This window comes from Somniosus microcephalus, chromosome 13 (genome assembly GCF_052327205.1).
Source record: "Somniosus microcephalus isolate GS21.2 chromosome 13, FLI_Smic_1.0, whole genome shotgun sequence".
In the NCBI taxonomy this organism is placed as follows: Eukaryota; Metazoa; Chordata; class Chondrichthyes; order Squaliformes; family Somniosidae; genus Somniosus; species Somniosus microcephalus.
The window spans coordinates 88,595,819-88,616,346 of record NC_140999.1 but is presented as its reverse complement, the minus strand read 5'-3'; the positions used below and the strand labels follow the sequence as shown (position 1 = coordinate 88,616,346).

The 20,528-nt window shown below is 43.0% G+C and overlaps 1 protein-coding gene across 1 annotated transcript in view; it reads left to right on the top strand.

Annotated features, from left to right (window-relative positions):
- The window catches only part of LOC147108474 (myosin light chain kinase 2, skeletal/cardiac muscle-like), a 949,466-nt gene that overhangs the window by 148,321 nt on the left and 780,617 nt on the right, over positions 1–20,528 (top strand). The gene's annotated exons all lie outside the window — the stretch shown is intronic.

Here is a 20,528-nt window from a genome sequence, read left to right as displayed (position 1 = left end):
CAACATTGTGTTACACACACCCACATTACCTCATACACAAACATTGACTCACACAAATACACACAACATGGACTCACACGCACATACACACACAAAATTGACTCAGACACACAAAACTTTGACTCACACACACAACATTGACTCTCACACTCACACAACATTGACACACACACACAACCTTGACTCACACATACACAATTTTGATTCACACACGCTCACACACAACATTGACTCACACACACACATAATATTGACTCACACACACAAAACATTGACTCAAACACACACATAAACTTTGACTCACACACACACGCAACATTGACTCACACACACAAATTTACTCTCACTCACACACACAACATTGAATCACACACCCAACACAACATTGAGTCACACACACACTCACCACATTGAATAACACACACACAACATTGATGCACACATACACACAACATTGACTCAAACACACACACACAATATTGTCTCATACACACACAACATTGCCTCACACACACGACATTGACTCACACACACAACATTGACTCACACATGCACACACACATTGACTCCCTATACACACACCCCGCATTGACTCAAACACACACACACCACGTTGATTCACACACAACCACACACAACATTGACTCACACACATACACACAACATTGACTCCCACACACAACATTGACTCACACACTCAAACAACATTGACTCACACACACACACAACACTGACTCAAACACACACATCACTGACTCACACATACACAACATTGTGTTACACACACCCACATTACCTCATACACACACATTGAGTCACACAAATACACACATCATGGACTCACATACACATACACACACAACATTGACTCACACACACATTGACTCTCACACTCACACAAAACATTGACTCACACACACACACAACATTGACTCACACACACACACATTGACCTACACACACAAAATTGACTCACACACTCACAATTTTGATTCACACACACAACATTGACTCACACACACACATAATATTGACTCACACACACATGCAACATTGACCCACACACACAAATTTACTCACACACACACACACACACAACATTGACTCACACACACACACAACATTGGCTCGCACACACACACAACATTGACTCACACACACACACACAACTTTGACTCGCACACACAACATTGACTCACACGCACACTCAACAGTGACTAACAGACTCACACATAACATTGAAACAGTCACACACAACATTGACTCACACACACATGCACACAACATTGACTCACACACACAACCTTGACTCACACACACACATTGAATCACACACACAAAACATTGACTCACACACACACACAACATTGACACACACACACACAACCTTGACTCACACTCACAATTTTGATTCACACACGCTCACACACAACATTGACTCACACACACACATAATATTGACTCACACACACAGAAAACATTGACTCAAACACACACACAAACATTGACTCACACACACGCAGCATTGACTCGCACACACAACTTTTACTCACACACACACACACAACATTGAATCACACACCCAACACAACATTGAATCACACACACACTCACCACATTGAATCACACACACACAACATTGATGCACACATACACACAACATTGACTCACACACACACCAAATTGACTCAAACACACACACACACAATTTTGACTCATACACACACAACATTGACTCACACACACAACATTGACTCACACACACACAACATTGACTCACACACGCACACACAACATTGACTCCCTATACACACAAACAACATTGACTCGCACATGCATACAACATTGACTCACACACACACAACATTGACTCAGACACAAATGCACAACATTGACTCACACACACCCCACATTGACTCAAACACACACACACCACATTGTCTCACACACAACCACACACAACATTGACTCACACACACACACAAAACATTGACTCGAACACACACACAAAACATTGATTCATACACACACACAACATTGACTCACACACACAACATTGACTCAAACATGCACACAACATTGACTCACACACACACACATTGACTCAGACACACATGCACAACATTGATTCAACGCACCCCACATTGACTCAAACACACACACACAACATTGACTCACACACACAATCATTGACTCACACACACAACATTGAATCACACACACACAACATTGACTCACATGCACACAACATTGACACACACACACAACTTTGACTCACACACCCAACACAACATTGACTAACACACACACTCACATCATTGACTCACACACACACTCACAACATTGACTCAAACACACACACAACATTGACTCACACACACAGAACACTGACTCACACACACACATTGTCTCACACACAAACACACACACATCGACCCACACACACATACAACATTGACTCACACAAACACAACATTGACACACACACACACACACAACATTGACTCACACACACACAACATTGACTCACACACACACAACATTGACTCACACACACAACATTGACTCACACACACAACATTGACTCACACACACAACATTGACTCACACACACAACATTGACTCACACACACAACATTGACTCACACACACAACATTGACTCACACACTTATACAACATTGACTCACACACACACAACACTGACTCACACGCACACATCACTGACTCACACATACACACCATTGTGTTACACACACCCACATTACCTCATACACAAACATTGACTCACACAAATACACACAACATGGACTCACACGCACATACACACACAAAATTGACTCACAGACACACAAAACTTTGACTCACACACACAACATTGACTCTCACACTCACACAACATTGACACACACACACACACACACAACCTTGACTCACACATACACAATTTTGATTCACACACGCTCACACACAACATTGACTCACACACACACATAATATTGACTCACACACACAAAACATTAACTCAAACACACACATAAACTTTGACTCACACACACACGCAACATTGACTCACACACACAAATTTACTCACACACACACAACATTGAATCACACACCCAACACAACATTGAGTCACACACACACTCACCACATTGAATAACACACACACAACATTGATGCACACATACACACAACATTGACTCACACACACACACACAATATTGTCTCATACACACACAACATTGCCTCACACACACGACATTGACTCACACACACAACATTGACTCACACATGCACACACACATTGACTCCCTATACACACACCCCACATTGACTCACACACACACACACATTGACTCACACACACACACACAACATTGACTCAAAAACACACAAATCATTGATTCATACACACACACAACATTGACTCACACACACACACATTGTGTCAGACACACATGCACAACATTGATTCACACGCACCCCACATTGACTCAAACACACACACACAACATTGACTCACACACACAATCATTGACTCACACACACACAACATTGAATCACACACACACAACATTGACTCACACGCACACAACATTGACTCACACACACAATATTGACTCACACACACACAACTTTGACTCACACACCCAACACAACATTGACTAACACACACACTCACATTATTGACTCACACACACACTCACATCATTGAGTCAAACACAGACATATTAACTGACACACACACACACAACATTGACTCACACACACACACAACATTGACTCACACACAAAAAACATTGACTCACACACACACATTGTCACACACAAACACACACACAACATTGACCCACACACACACATACAACATTGACTCAGACTCACAACATTGACACACACACACACAAACTTGACTCACACACGCACAATATTGACTCTCACAATCACACAGAACATTGACACACACAGACACACACAGCATTGACTCACACACACAACATTGAAACACACACACAGCATTAACTCACACACAATATTGAAACACACACACAGCATTAACTCACACACACAATATTGACACAGACACACCACATTGACTCAAACACACACAACATTGACTCAAAGATGCACACACATTGATTCACACACACACAATATTGTCTCACACACACGCACAACATTGACCCTCACACACACACACAACATTGACTCAAACACACACAACATTGACTCAAACTCACACTACATTGACTCAAACACACACACAACATTGACTCACACACACATAACATTGGCTCACACACACACACACAAGATTGACTTACACACACACACACACAACTTTGACTCGCACACACACACACAACATTGACTCATGCACGCACACTCAACAGTGACTAACACACTCAAACCTAACATTGAAACAGACACACACAACATTGACTCACACACACATGCACACAACATTGACTCACACACATACACACAACATTGACTCACACACACACAACATTGACTCACACGCACAAAACATTGACTCACACGCACAAAATTGACTCACACACACACATCACTGACTCACACATACACAACATTGTGTTACACACACCCACAAATTACCTCATACACACACATTGACTCACACAAATACACACAACATGGACTCACACACACACACAACATTGACTCGCACACACACAAAAACAACATTAACATTCACACACACACAAAACCTTGACTCACACACACACAGCATTGATTCACACACGCATACACACAACATTGACACACACACTCACAACCTTGACTCATACACACATTGACTCTCACACTCACACAAAACATTGACTCGCACACACACACACAATATTGACTCATACACACACAACATTTACTCACACACACATTGTCTCACATACACAACATTGACTCACACATGTACACACAACATTGCCTCCCTATACACACAAACAACATTGACTCACACATGCACACAACATTGACTCACACACTCACACAACATTGATTCAGACACACATGCACAACATTGACTCACACACACCCCACATTGACTCAAACACACACACACCACATTGACTCACACACAACCACACACAACATTGACTCACACACACACACAACATTGACTCAAACACACACACAAAACATTGATTCATACACACACACACAACATTGACTCACACACACACAACATTGACTCAGACACACATACATAACATTGATTCACACGCACCCCACATTGACTCAAACACACACAGAGAACATTGACTCACACACAATCATTGAATCACACACACACAACATTGAATCACACACACACAACATTGACTCACACGCACACAATATTGACTGACACACACAACATTGACTCACACACACAACATTGACTCACACACCCAACACAACATTGACTCACACACACACTCACATCATTGACTCACACACACACTCACAACATTGACTCAAGCACACACATATTAACTCACACACACAATATTGACTCACACACACAAACATTGACTCACACACACACAACATTGACTCACACACACAGAACATTGACTCACACATGCACAACATTGTCTCATACACAAACACACACACAACATTGACCCACACACACACATACAACATTGACTCACACACACACAATATTGACTCTCACAATCACACAGAACATTGACACACAGACACACACAGCATTGACTCACACACACAACATTGACACACACACAGCATTAACTCACACACACAATATTGACACACAGACACACCACATTGACTCAAACACACACAACATTGACACAAACATGCACACACAACATTGACTCACACACACACATCATTGTCTCACACACAAACACACACACATTGACTCACGCACACCCATACAACATTGACTCACACACACACCCACACAACATTGACCCTCACAAACACACAACATTGACTCACACACACACAAGATTGACTCAGACTCACGCTACATTGACTCAAACACACACACAGAACATTGACACACACACACACACAACATTGGCTCGCACACACACATACATTGACTCACACATGCACACTCAACAGTGACTAACACACTCACACATAACATTGAAACAGACACACACAACATTGACTCACACACACACACAACAGTGACTCTCACACACACAACATTGACTCACACACACACAACATTGAGTCACACACACATCATTGACTCACACACACACACACATTGACTCACATACACACACACAACATTGATACACACACACACAACATTGACTCAGACACACATGCACAACATTGATTCACACGCACCCCACATTGACTCAAACACACACACACAACATTGACTCACACACACAATCATTGACTCACACACACACAACATTGAATCACACACACACATTGACTCACATGCACACAACATTGACTCACACACACATTTACACACACACACACAACTTTGACTCACACACCCAACACAACATTGACTAACACACACACTCACATCATTGACTCACACACACACTCACAACATTGACTCAAACACACACACATTGACTCACACACACACACAACATTGACTCACACACACAGAACATTGACTCACACACACACATTGTCTCACACACAAACACACACACATCGACCCACACACACACATACAACATTGACTCACACAAACACAACATTGACACACACACACAACATTGACTCACACACACACAACATTGACTCACACACACATTGACTCACACACAACATTGACTCACACACTTATACAACATTGACTCACACACACAACATTGACTCACACACACAACATTGACTCACACGCACACATCACTGACTCACACATACACAACATTGTGTTACACACACCCACATTACCTCATACACAAACATTGACTCACACAAATACACACAACATGGACTCACACGCACATACACACACAAAATTGACTCAGACACACAAAACTTTGACTCACACACACAACATTGACTCTCACACTCACACAACATTGACACACACACACAACCTTGACTCACACATACACAATTTTGATTCACACACGCTCACACACAACATTGACTCACACACACACATAATATTGACTCACACACACAAAACATTGACTCAAACACACACATAAACTTTGACTCACACACACACGCAACATTGACTCACACACACACGCAACATTGACTCACACACACAACATTGAATCACACACCCAACACAACATTGAGTCACACACACACTCACCACATTGAATAACACACACACAACATTGATGCACACATACACACAACATTGACTCAAACACACACACACAATATTGTCTCATACACACACAACATTGCCTCACACACACGACATTGACTCACACACACAACATTGACTCACACATGCACACACACATTGACTCCCTATACACACACCCCGCATTGACTCAAACACACACACACCACGTTGATTCACACACAACCACACACATTGACTCACACACATACACACAACATTGACTCCCACACACAACATTGACTCACACACTCAAACAACATTGACTCACACACACACACAACACTGACTCAAACACACACATCACTGACTCACACATACACAACATTGTGTTACACACACCCACATTACCTCATACACACACATTGAGTCACACAAATACACACATCATGGACTCACATACACATACACACACAACATTGACTCACACACACATTGACTCTCACACTCACACAAAACATTGACTCGCACACACACACAACATTGACTCACACACACACACATTGACCTACACACACAAAATTGACTCACACACTCACAATTTTGATTCACACACACAACATTGACTCACACACACACATAATATTGACTCACACACACACAAAACATTGACTCAAACACACACACAAACATTGACTCACACACACATGCAACATTGACCCACACACACAAATTTACTCACACACACACACACACACAACTTTGACTCGCACACACACACACAACATTGACTCACACACGCACACCCAACAGTGACTAACAGACTCACACATAACATTGAAACAGTCACACACAACATTGACTCACACACACATGCACACAACATTGACTCACACACACAACCTTGACTCACACACACACAACATTGAATCACACAAACAAAACATTGACTCACACACACACACACAACATTGACTCACACACACACACAACATTGACACATACAGACACAACCTTGACTCACACACTCACAATTTTGATTCACACACGCTCACACACAACATTGACTCACACACACACATAATATTGACTCACACACACAGAAAACATTGACTCAAACACACACACAAACATTGACTCACACACACACGCAACATTGACTCGCACACACAACATTTACTCACACACACACACACAACATTGAATCACACACCCAACACAACATTGAATCACACACACACTCACCACATTGAATCACACACACACAACATTGATGCACACATACACACAACATTGACTCACACACACACAAAATTGACTCAAACACACACACACAATATTGACTCATACACACACAACATTGACTCACACACGCACACACAACATTGACTCCCTATACACACAAACAACATTGACTTGCACATGCACACAACATTGACTCACACACACACACAACATTGACTCAGACACATATGCACAACATTGACTCACACGCACCCCACATTGTTTCAAACACACACACACAACATTGACTCACACATACACACACAACATTGACTCACACACACAACCTTGACTCACACACACACAACATTGACTCACGCACACAACATTGACTCACACACACAACATTGACACACACACACACATTGAGTCACACACACACAACATTGATTCACACACACACAACATTGACTCACACACACAACATTGACTCACACACTCAAACAACATTGACTCACACACACACAACACTGACTCAAACACACACATCACTGACTCACACATACACAACATTGTGTTACACACACCCACAACATTACCTCATGCACACACATTGACTCACACAAATACACACATCATGGACTCACATACACATACACACACAACATTGACTCACAGACACACACAACCTTGACTCACACACACAACATTGTCTCTCACACTCACACAAAACATTGACTCACACACACACACAACATTGACTCACACACACACAACATTGACACACACACACACAACCTTGACTCACACACACACAATTTTGATTCACACATGCTCACACACAACATTGACTCACACATACACATAATATTGACTCACACACACACAAACATTGACTCACACACACACGCAACATTGACTCACACACACAAATTTACTCACACACACACACACATTGAATCACACACCCAACACAACATTGAATCACACACACACTCACCACATTGAATCACACACACAACATTGATGCACACATACACACAACATTGACTCACACACACACAAAATTGACTCAAACACACACACACAATATTGACTCATACACACACATTGACTCACACACACAACATTGACTCCCTATACACACAAACAACATTGACTCGCACATGCACACAACATTGACTCACACACACACACAACTTTGACTGAGACACACATGCACAACATTGACTCACAGACACCCCACATTGACTCAAACACACACACAAAACATTGATTCATACACACACACAACATTGACTCACACACACACCTCATTGACTCAAACATGCACACAACATTGACTCACACACAACATTGACTCTGACACACATGCACAACATTGATTCACATGCACCCCACATTGACTCAAACACACACACACAACAGTGACTCACACACACAATCATTGACTCACACACACACAACATTGAATCACACGCACACAACATTGACTCACCCGCACACAACATTGACTCACAGGCCCGGACGAGATGTATCCCAGGCTGTTGTGTGAGGCAAAGGAGGAGATTGCAGGGGCTCTGACACAAATTTTCAGAACCTCTCTGGCCACAGGGGATGTACCAGAGGACTGGAGAACAGCTAACGTAGTACCATTATTCAAGAAGGGTAGCAGGGATAAACCAGGAAATTACAGGCCAGTGAGCCTAACATTTGTGGTAGGGAAATTATTGGAAAAAATTCTGAGGGACAAAATTAGTCTCCACTTGGAGAGGCAAGGATTAATCAGGGATAGTCAGCATGGCTTTGTCAAGGGTAAATCATGTCTGACCAATCTGATTGAATTTTTCGAGGGGGTGACCAGGTGTGTGGATGAGGGAAATGCTGTGGATGTGGTTTACATGGATTTCAGTAAAGCTTTTGACAAAGTCTCGCATAGGAGACTGGTCAAGAAGGTAAGAGCCCATGGGATCCAGGGTGCCTTGGCGTGTTGGATCCTAAACTGGCTGAGTGGCAGGAGGCAGAGGGTGATGGTCGAAGGTTGCTTTTGTGACTGGGAGCCTGTGTCCAGTGGGGTACCTCAGGGATCGGTGCTGGGACCCTTGCTGTTTGTGATCTACATAAATGATTTGGATGAGAATGTAAAAGGTATGATCAGTAAGTTTGCAGATGACACGAAAATTGGTGGGGTGGTAAATTGCGAGGAGGAAAGCCTCAGGCTACAGGACGATATAAACGGGTTGGTCAGTTGGGCGGAAAAGTGGCAGATGGAATTTAACCATGAAAAGTGCGAGGTGATGCATTTTGGACGGACAAATAAGGCAAGGGAATACACAATGAGTGGTAGGACCCTAGGAAGTACAGAGGGTCAGAGGGACCTTGGTGTACATGTACATTGATCCCTGAAGGCAGCGGAACAGGTAGATAAGGTGGTTAAAAAGGCATATGGGATACTTGCCTTCATTAACGAGGCATAGAATATAAGAGCAGGGAGGTTATGATGGAGCTGTACAAAACGCTGGTGAGGCCACAGCTGGAGTACTGTGTGCAGTTCTGGTCGCCTCACTATAGGAAGGATGTGATTGCTTTGGAGAGGGTGCAGAGAAGATTCACCAGGATGTTACCTGGGATGGAGCGCCTCAGCTATGAAGAAAGACTAAACTGGCTGGGGTTGTTTTCCTTGGAGCAAAGAAGGCTGAGGGGGGACCTGATTGAGGTGTACAAAATGATGAGGGGCATAGATAGGGTAGACAAAGAGGAACTTTTCCCCTTAGTAGGGGGGTCAATAACAAGGGGGGCATAGATTCAAGGTAAGGGGCAGGAGGTTTGGAGGGGATTTGAGGAGGAACTTTTTCACCCAGAGGGTGGTTGGAATCTGGAACTCACTGCCTGAAAGGGTGGTAGAGGCAGGAACCCTCACAACATTCAAGAAGCATTTGGATGAGCACTTGAAATGCCATTGCATACAAGGCTATGGACCAAATGCTGGAAAATGGGATTAGACTGGACAGGGATTGATGGTCAGCGCAGACACGATGGGCTGAAGGGCCTCTTTCTGTGCTGTATAACTCTATGACTCTATGACACACAAAACATTGACTAACACACACACACACATCATTGACTCACACACACACTCACAACATTGACTCAAACACACACATATTAACTCACACACACACAACATTGACTCACACACACACAACATTGACTCACACACACACACAACATTGACTCACACACACAGAACATTGACTCACACACACACACAACATTGTCTCACACACAAACACACACACAACATTGACTCACACACACAACATTGACACACACACGCAGCATTAACTCACACACACAACATTGACACACACACGGCATTAACTCACACACAATATTGACACACAGACACACCACATTGATTCAAACATGCACACACAACATTGCCTCACACACACACAACATTGTCTCACACACAAACACACACACAACATTGACTCACACACACCCATACAACATTGACTCACACACACACACACACAACATTGACCCTCACACACACACAACACATTGACTCACACACACAACATTGACTCACACACACAAGATTGACTCAGACTCACACTACATTGACTCAAACACACACACACATTGACTCTCACACTCACACATAACATTGACTCTCACACACACATTGACTAACACACACAAACATTGACTCAGACACACACACACAACATTGACTCACACACACACAAGATTGACTCAAACTCACACTACATTGACTCAAACACACACACACCACATTGACTCTCACACTCACACATAACATTGACTCTCACATACACATTGACTAACAGACACACACAACATTGACTCAGACACACACACATTGATTCACACACACACAAATCATTGGCTCACACACACGCAACATTGACGCACACACACACACAACATTGACTGACACACACACACAAGCTTGACTCAAACACACGCACTCAACATTGATTCACACACACAACATTGACTCACACAAACATTGACTCATGCACGCACACAACATTGACTCACACACACACACAACATTGACTCACACACACAACCTTGACACACATACACACAACATTGACTCACACGCACGCAACATTGACTCACACACACAACATTGACTCACAGACACAGAACATTGACTCACACACTCACAACACTGATTCACACATACAAAACATTGAGTTACACACACATACATTACCTCATACACACACACATTGACTCAAACAAATACACACAACATGGATTCGCGCACATACACACACAACATTGACTCACAGAAAAACACCACATTGACTCACACATGCACACAACATTGACACACACACACAACCTTCACTCACACACACAAAACATTGACTCAAACACACACACACAACATTGACTCAAACACACACACACAACATTGACTCACACACGCACACAACATTGACTCGCACACACACACACACACACACACAATATTGACTCACACACATGGACAACATTGACTCAAACACACACAAAACATTGACTCAAACACACACACAAACATTGACTCACACACATACACAACATTGACTCACACACACAACATTGACACACACACACCTCATTGACTCTCACACACACACCACATTGACTCACACACACACAACATTGACTCACACACACACATTGAATCTCACACACACAATATTGACTCAAACACACACAACATTGACACAAACACGCACAGACAACATAGACTCACACACACACACACAAAATTGTCTCACACACAATCACACACACAACATTGACTCACACACACCCATACAACATTGACTCACACACACACACATACAACATTGATTCGCACACACACAGAACATTGACACACACACAAACAACATTGACTCACACACACCCAACATTGACACATACACACACATTGACTCACACACAAACACACTCACAACATTGACTCACACACACTCACATCATTGACTCACACACACACTCACAACATTGACTCAAACACACACATATTAACTCACACACACACAACATTGACTCACACACACACACAACATTGACTCTCACACACACACAACATTGACTCACACACACAGACCATTGACTCACACACACACAACATTGACTCACACACACACATTGACCCACACACACACATACAACATTGACTCAGACAAACACAACGTTGACACATACACACACACACAGCATTGACTCTCACACACAACATTGACACACACACACACAACATTGACCCACACACACACATACAACATTGACTCAGACAAACACAACATTGACACATACACACACACACAGCATTGACTCACACACACAACATTGACACACACATGCGACATTCACTCTCACACCCAACACCACATTGATTCACACACACACACACAACATTGACACACACACACACATCATTGACTCACACAGACAATATTGACACACAGACACAGCACATTGACTCTAACACACACAACATTGACTCAAACATGCACACACAACATTGACTCACACACACGCACAAAAATTGTCTCACACACAAACACACAGACAACATTGACTGGCAAAATCCCAAGTCGGTCCCTTGCAGTCCGATTCGGGAGAATATATAATGGAGAATAAGGAAATGGCAGACCAATTAAACTCATACTTTGGCTCTGTATTCACAAAGGAGGACACAAATAACCTCCCAGGAATATCGGCAAACATAGGGACTAATGAGAGGGAGGAGCTGACAGAAATTAGTATCTCTAGGGATATGGTGTTGGGTAAGTTGAGGGGACTGAAGGCCGACAAATCCCCGGGGCCTGATAAACTACATCCTAGGGTACTTAAGGAGGTGGCCCTGGAGATAGCAGATGCTCTAAGGATCATCTTCCGGAACTCCATTGACTCGGGAACAGTACCCGTGGATTGGAGGGTAGCTAATGTTACCCCAATATTTAAAAAGGGGGGTAGAGAGAAAGCAGGGAATTATAGACCAGTAAGCCTTACATCGGTTGTGGGCAAAATGCTAGAGTCCATTATTAAGGATAAAATAGCGGAGCACTTGACAAATGGGGAAAGGATCGGACAGAGTCAACATGGATTTACAAAGGGTAAATCGTGTTTGACTAATCTGCTGGAATTTTTTGAGGAAGTAACTGGTAAAATAGATGGGGGAGAGCCAGTGGATGTGGTGTACCTTGACTTCCAGAAAGCCTTCGATAAGGTTCCACACAAAAGATTATCATGCAAAATTAAGGCTCATGGGATTGGGGGCAAAGTATTAACGTGGATAGAGAACTGGCTGGCGGATAGAAAACAGAGAGTTGGAATAAACGGCTCGTTTTCGGAGTGGCAGGCAGTGACCAGCGGGGTGCCGCAAGGATCTGTCCTGGGACCCCAGCTGTTCACAATATATATAAATGATCTGGATCAGGGAATTGGATGCAATATTTCCAAATTCGCTGACGACACTAAACTAGGAGGAGGGGTGGGCTCTGATGAGGATGTCAGGAGGCTACAGTGCGATTTGGACAGGTTGGGGGAATGGGCGGATACGTGGCAGATGCACTATAATGTGGATAAATGTGAGGTTATCCACTTTGGGGGTAAAAACAGGAGGGTAGATTATTATCTAAATGGCAATAGATTGGGAGATGGGGAAGTGCAGAGGGACCTGGGTGTTCTTGTGCACCAGTCACTGAAGGAGAGCATGCAGGTGCAACAGGCGATTAAGAAGGCAAATGGTATGTTGGCCTTCATATCAAGGGGGTTCGAGTATAGGAATAGGGATACCTTACTACAGCTGTACAAGGTGCTGGTGAGACCGCATCTGGAGTATTGTGTACAGTTTTGGTCGCCCCATCTGCGGAAGGATGTTCTTGCCATGGAAAGAGTGCAACGGCGATTCACCAGGCTGATACCTGGAATGGCGGGAATGACCTACGAAGAGAGATTAAATAGTTTGGGCTTGTACTCACTGGAGTTTAGAAGATTGAGAGGGGATCTCATCGAAACATATAAAATTATGGCAGGCCTGGACAGGCTGAATTCAGAGAGAATGTTTCCAATGGCCGGGGAGCACAGAACCAGGGGCCACAGTCTAAAAATAGCGGGCAAATCATTTAAAACAGAGATGAGGAAGAATTTCTTCACTCAAAGAGTGGTGAGCCTGTGGAATTCCCTGCCACAGAGGGCTGTGAAGGCTAATTCAATAAATATTTTCAAGAGAGAATTGGATATATTTCTGAAGGCTAAGGGGATTAAGGGTTACGGAGAAAAGGCGGGGACGGGGTACTGAACTGGTAAGATCAGCTATGATCTCAGACGAAGATCAGCCATGATCTCATTGAATGGCGGAGCAGGCTCGAAGGGCCGAATGGCCTACTCCTGTTCCTATCTCTATGTTTTCTATGTTTTCTATGACTCACACACACACAACCCACATTGACTCACACACACACACAACATTGGCTTACACACACACAACATTGACTCAAACTCACACTACATTAACTCAAACACACACACACAACATTGACTCACACACTCACACAACATTGACTCAAACTCACACTACATTGACTCAAACACACACACAGAACATTGACTCACACACCCACAACATTGGCTCGCACACACTCACACAACTTTGACTCGCACACGCACACAAAACATTGACTCACACACGCACACTCAACCGTGACTAACACACACAACATTGACTCTCACACTCACACATAACATTGACTCACACACACACACACAACCTTGACTCACACACACAACATTGACTCTCACACTCACACATAACATTGACTCTCAAACACACATTGACTAACACACACACGCACAACATTGATTCACACACAAACATTGATGCACACACACACAACATTGACTCACACAAGATTGTCTCAAACACATGCACACAACATTGACACACACACACAACATTGTCTCCCTATACACACAAACAACACTGACTCACACACACACACATTGACTCAGACACACATGCACAACATTGACTCACACGCACCCCACATTGACTCAAACACACACACACAAAACATTGACTCACACACACGCACACAACATTGAATCACACACACACAACCTTGACTCACACACACATTGACTCACACGCAAACAACATTGACTCACACACTCACAACACAGACTCACACATACACAACATTGAGTTACACACATTACCTCATACACACACACATTGACTCACACAAATACACACAACATGGATTCACACACATACACACACAACATTGACTCACAGACACACACAACATTGACTCACACACGCACACAACATTGACCCACACACACACACAACCTTGACTCACACACACACAACCATGACTCACACACAAAAAACATTGACACAAACACACACACAACATTGACTCGCACACACACACACAACATTGACACACACACACGCACACAATATTGACTCACACACACGCACAACATTCACTCAAACACACACAAAACATTGACTCAAACACACACAAAACATTGACTCAAACACACACACAAACATTGACTCACACACACAACTTTGACACACACACAACATTGACTCACACGCAAACACACACAAAACATTGACACACACACACACATACAACATTGACTCACACACACACAACATTGACACACACACACATTGATTCTCACACACACACAGCATTGACTCACACACACACACAACATTGAGTCACACACACAACATTGACACACACACAAACATTGACTCACACACACATACAGCATTGACTCACACACACACAACATTGAGACACACACACACTCACATCATTGACTCACACACACTCACAACATTGACTCAAACACACACTACATTGACTCAAAAACACACACGCAACATTGACTCACACTCACACAACATTGACTCAAACTCACACTACATTGACTCAAACACACACACAGAACATTGACTCACACACACACACAACATTGGCTCGCACACACACACAACATTGACTTACACACACAACTTTGACTTGCACACACACACACAACATTGACTCGCACGCACACTCAACAGTGACTAACACACTCACACATAACATTGAAACAGATACACACAACATTGACTCACACACACATGCACACAACATTGACTCACACACACAACCTTGACTCACACACACAACATTGACTCTCACACACACACACAACATTGACTCAAACACACACACAAAACATTGATTCACACATACACACAACACTGGCTCACACACACACAACATTGACGCACACACACACACAACATTGACTCACACACACAAGATTGACTCACACACACACACAACATTGTCTCCCTATACACACAAACAACACTGACTCACACATGCACACAACATTGACTCACACATGCACACAACATTGACTCACACCCACACACAACATTGACTCAAACATGCACATACAACATTGAGTCACACACACACACCACATTGACTCTCACACACGAACAACGTTGACTCACACACACACAACATTGACTCTCACACACACAATATTGACTCAAACACACACAACATTGACACAAACACGCACAGACAACATAGACTCACACACACAGACAAAATTGTCTCACACACACACATACGCAACATTGATTCGCACACACACAGCATTGAATCACACACACAAACTTTGACACACACACACACATTGACTCACACACACAACATTGAAACACACACACTCACTTCATTGACACACACACACTCACAACATTGACTCAAACACACACATATTTACTCAAACACACACAACATTGACTCACAGACACACACAACATTGTCTCACACACACAAACATTGACTCACACACATAGAACATTGACTCACACACGCACAACATTGACTCACACACACAGAACATTGACTCACACACACACACAACATTGACTCACACACACAGAACATTGACTCACACACACACAACATTGACTCACACACACACAACATTGACGTCACACACACAACATTGACTCACACACACACAATATTGACTCTCACAAATACACAGAACATTGACACACACAGACACACACAGCATTGACTCACACACACAACATTGACACACACACATGACATTCACTCTCACACCCAACACAACATTGATTCACATACACACACAACATTTACATACACACACACAGCATTGACTCACACACACAATGTTGACACACAGAAACACCACATTGACTCAAACACACACAACATTGACTCAAACATGCACACACAACATTGACTCACACACACACACAACATTGTCTCACACACAAACACACACACAACTTTGACCCTCACACACACACACCACATTGACTCTCACACACACACAGAACATTGACTCAAACTCACCCTACATTGACTCAAAAACACACACACAACATTGACGCACACACTCACACAACATTGACTCAAACTCACACTACATTGACTCAAACACACACACAGAACATTGACTCACACACACACACAAAACATTGGCTCGCACACACACACGACATTGACTCACACACACACACACACAACTTTGACTCGCACACACACACACATTGACTCACACGCACACTCAACAGTGACTAACACACTCACACATAACATTGAAACAGTCACACACAACATTGACTGACACACACAAGCACACAACATTGACTCACACACACAACCTTGACTCACACACACAACATTGACTCTCACACTCACACATAACATTGACTCTCACACACACATTGACTAACACACACACACAACATTGACTCACACACACACACACAACCTTGACTCACACATACAACATTGACTCTCACACTCACACATAACATTGTCTCTCACACACACATTGACTAACACACACACACAAAACATTGATTCACACACACACACAACATTGACTCAAACACATGCACAAAACATTGACTCACTCACACACAACATTGTCTCCCTATACACACAAACAACATTGACTCACACATGCACACAACATTGACTCACACACACACACACCATTGACTCAGACACACATGCACAACATTGACTCACACCCACCCCACATTGACTCAAACACACACACACACACCATTGACTCACACACACACACAAACACACACACAACATTGACTCCCACACACCCATAAAACATTGACTCTCACACACACACACACAACATTGACCCTCACACACACAACATTGACTCAAACTCACACTACATTGACTCACACACACACACAACATTGGCTTGCACACACACACAACATTGACTCACACACACACAACTTTGACTCGCACACACACACACACAACATTGACTCACACGCACACTCAACAGTGACTCACACACACACACACACAACATTGACTCACACACACACACACAACATTGACTCAAACTCACACTACATTGACTCAAACACACACACACAACATTGACTCAAACTCACACTACATTGACTCAAACACACACACACAACATTGACTCACACACTCACACATCATTGACTCAAACTCACACACAGAACATTGACTCACACACACACACTACATTGACTCAAACACACACACAGAACATTGACACACACACACACATCATTGGCTTGCACACACACACAACATTGACTCACACATGCACACTCAACAGTGACTAACACACTCACACATAACATTGAAACAGACACACACATTGACTCACACACACACATGCACACAATATTGACTCACACACACACACACAAACTTGACTCACACACACAACATTGACTCTCACACTCACACATAACATTGACTCTCGCACACACATTGTCTAACACACACACGCAACATTGACTCACACACACGCAACATTGACTCAAACATGCACACATTGACTCGCACACACACACACAACATTGATTCATACACACACGCAACATTGACTCACACACACACA